This window comes from Theobroma umbraticum, unplaced genomic scaffold (assembly GCF_002168275.2).
Source record: "Theobroma umbraticum cultivar Fairchild unplaced genomic scaffold, ASM216827v3 scaffold_743.0, whole genome shotgun sequence".
In the NCBI taxonomy this organism is placed as follows: domain Eukaryota; kingdom Viridiplantae; phylum Streptophyta; class Magnoliopsida; order Malvales; family Malvaceae; genus Theobroma; species Theobroma umbraticum.
Genome location: NW_018397307.1, coordinates 79,535 through 83,526, shown reverse-complemented (window position 1 = coordinate 83,526; position 3,992 = coordinate 79,535). Strand labels below are relative to the sequence as shown.

The 3,992-nt window shown below is 27.8% G+C and overlaps 1 pseudogene; it reads left to right on the top strand.

Annotated features, from left to right (window-relative positions):
* Positions 1-1,101: 1,101 nt before the first annotated feature.
* Positions 1,102-3,430, top strand: LOC149526194 (uncharacterized; annotated as a pseudogene).
* The last annotated feature ends 562 nt before the right edge of the window (positions 3,431-3,992 follow it).

Genomic DNA, 3,992 nt, shown 5'->3' with positions numbered 1-3,992 from the left:
ACCATCAATATAGAAGCCCTATCTACCATCGGTACAAACTTTAGAACAGCTAAAGCTTCTGTATCCTCAATACCCTCTGTCAGAACAAATTTACAAAGTATAAATAACTCTTCTGAAATATCCCAACCCGTTTACAATAGGTAAGAAAACACACCTTCAAATTCCTCAAATATGTCTCCAACATATTCATCCATGACAAATAACCCAAACTTACCCACAAATCAAGAAAATGATCCAGAAATATTTGTATTGGAAAAAGAATTTGAAATTTATAAAGAATGGTGTAGAAAACATTTTTCTTCTAAAAAAACAAAAAAAAATTATTTAAAAAAATATGATCAAGAAAAAGATAAAATTTTAAAAGAATATTATAATTTTATGGAAAAAAATAAAATCTTAATCGAATTCTTTGAATGGTTTGAACATTATGGCAAACGTCAAATAAATACTATAAAAATCATAAATAAATGGCAAAAAAATAAAGGAGAAATAGAAACTCAACATCCTCCCTTAATAGAATTGCAGTATTCACATAGAAACATAGGTATAAGAGCAACTCCTTTAAGAATGAGATCACCAGATTTAGGAGAAACTATTACCTCAAAAGACATAAAAATGATAGTGGAACAAAATAATTATACAAATTTAAACGTACATACCATCTTAGAACAATTAGAAAGTATAGAAACATTAATACAGAACCAACCTCAATCTCAAAACACTTAAATGTCACAAAAAACAGGAATATCAAATCAACCAGTAGTCATACCTTTTGAAACTCCAAAGAAATACCAACAGACAGAACAAAATCAATTTTTAAAAGAAATATAAGACAGAATTAATGCTTTAGAAAGCCAAAACTCAGGAGTAGTAGCAGACACTCCCCAAAGACAAAATCACATGATCAATGCTATTAATAATGATTTAGATAACTCTTCTCAAAACAGTAGAGAAGATCAACAAATTAATATAATGATCTAGAAAGAACCTCTGAAACTTTATTATCCCAAAATAACAGCCTCAGATATTAATATTGAAGAAAAACAAACCTTTCAAAACAAATATAATGCTAATACAATTTATAAATGGAACATAGATGGAATGTCTGAATATAATATCCTCAGTACACTCTAACAAATGATAATGGTTTCCAATGTATACAAAACTCAAAATCAAACTGGTCAAATCACAGATCATGCAATAGCTCATCTTTTAGTTGCTGGGTTTACCGGACAGCTAAAAGGATGGTGAGATAGTTATTTAACATTAAATCAATAACAAGAGATATTAAAAGCAGTTAAGAAAGATAATGAAGGAAATGTTATCTTAGATAATCAAGGAAGAGAGATTCAAGATGTTGTAATGACTCTCATCTTCTCAATATCCAGACATTTTATAAGAGATTCTTCTCATCTCAAGGATAGAAATTCATAATTATTATCCAATTTAAAATGTAAAAAGTTAACAAACTTCAAATGGTATAAAGATATGTTTATGCCAAGAGTAATGTAAAGATCTGACAACAATCAACCTTTCTGAAAAGAAAAATTCTTAGCCGGACTCCCAACATTATTAGGAGAAAAAGTTAGGAATTAAATAAGAGATAATTACAAAGGAATTATACCCTATGAAAACCTTACATACGGTGAACTCATCGGCTTCACTCAAAAGGAAGGATTAAAAATCTGTCAAGATCTAAAATTACAAAGACAATTGAAAAAAGAAAGGAAATTGTGTGCAAAAGAATTAGGCTCATTCTATCAACAGTTTGATGTTAAGTATGAACCTTCTTCAAAAAACTGTTGTTCTACAAAACCTATGAAACATCGAAAACATAAGAAAAATCTCCATGAATATTACAAAACTCCAAAATACAAAAAATATAGAAAATCAAAAAGAAAAAATAAAGGATCTAACAAAATAGATAAAACGATAAGGTGCTTTAAATGTGGAAAAAAAAGACATATATCCAAATATTGCAAAATTAAAAAAACAATTAATCAACTCCAATTAAGAGAAAAATTGAACAAAAAATCAATGAAATATTACTAGAATCCACAACTGATATAGAAACTTGTTCAGAATCCCTAGAAGAATTACAAATAGATGAATGACAAACAGATGAAATACAAACAACATCTCAGTCTTCTTCAACAAGATAACTAGAGAAGAACAAAATTCTGAAATAAAAAAAATCAAATTAGAAATAATTGAACTCAAAAGGGAACAACAAAAACTTAGGAAACATACTGAAATCTTCAAAAACACAAAAATAGAACAAAACACTTTAGAATCTGAAACAGAAAAGTTAGATACTCAAGAATACATGATGGTACTCACAGAAGTATCCATCCAAAGATATTTAATAAAAATTATAATTTTAATCAATGAAGAATTTCAATTAGATACAATAGCACTTTTTGATACTGGTGCTGATCATAACTGTATAAAAGAAGGAATAATTCCTACAAAATTTTATGACAGAACTTTAGAAGGATTAAAAACTACTAATGGTGAAAAACTCAAAATAATGTATAAAATATCAAATGCTGAAATCCTTAATCAAGGAATCAAGTTTAAAACACCATTTTTAATAGTCAAAAACATAACTCAAAATATCCTTTTAGGAACCCTTTGTATATCAATATTAAAACCATATAAAGTTACTCACCAAGGGATAACCACTAAAATATTAAAAACAAAAAAAAAATTTCCTTTTATAGAGAAACCTAAAATAAGAAATCTTAATTTATTAAAATCCTTATCAATTCACACAAATCAAATTAATTCATTAATAAACTATAAACAATAGCAAGTCACCTACTTACAAGAAGAAATTTCTTTTGAAAAAATAAACCAACAACCAAATACTGAAGAAGTTAAACAACAAATTAAGAAAATCAAAATTAAAATTGAAGAAACAATTTGTTCTGGTATTCCAAATGCTTTACAAGAAAGGAAAAAACATCAAGTTTCCTTACCTTATACAAAAGATTTTGATGAAAAGAAAATTCCAACAAAAGCCAGGGCAATCCAAATGAACAAAGAAATGAAGGAATTCTGTAAAAAAGAAATCCAAGATTTATTGGACAAAAAATTAATTAGGAAAAGCACTTCACCATGGAGCTATTCTGCTTTCTATATCATTAAAAATGCAAAAATAGAAAGAGAAATAACAAGATTAGTAATTAATTATAAACCATTAAACAAAGCCTTAGAATGGATTAGATATCCAACCCCAATAAAAAAAGACCTACTTCAAAAACTCTGTAATGTAAAAATCTTCTTAAAATTTGACATGAAATATAGATTTTGGCAAATACAGATTAAAGAAAGTGAAAGATACAAAACAGCCTTCACTGTCCCTTTTGGACAGTATGAATGGAATGTAATGCCTTTTGGCTTAAAAAATACGCCATTAGAATTCTAAAAGATAATGAATGAAATTTTTAACCCATAGTCTCAATTTACCATTGTATATATAGATGATGTTTTAGTTTTTTTGGAAAACTTGGAAAAACATTTCAGGCATCTCAAAATCTTCATCAATATTATAAGAAGAAATGGTTTAGTCATTTCTAAATCCAAGATTAGTTTATTCCAAACTAAAATCAGGTTTTTAGGATATTATATAACCCAAAGAACTATAACATCCATTGAAAGGTCAATAAATTTTGCTGAGAACTTTCCTGATAAAATATTAGGCAAGACCCAATTGCAAAGGTTTTTAGGAAGCCATAATTATATTATTGATTTTTACCCTGGATTAAGCAAAATCTGTAAACCTTTATATCAAAGACTCAAAAAGAACCCTGTTCCATGGACAAATACCCATACTGAGATAGTTCAACAAATAAAAAGACATGTAAAAGAACTCACATGCCTACACCTAGCCAACCCTGATGCACCTAAGATAGTTGAAACAGATGCCTCAAAACTAGGATATGGTGGGATTCTTAAACAGGTCAAAAATAAAAAAAAAACAAATAGTC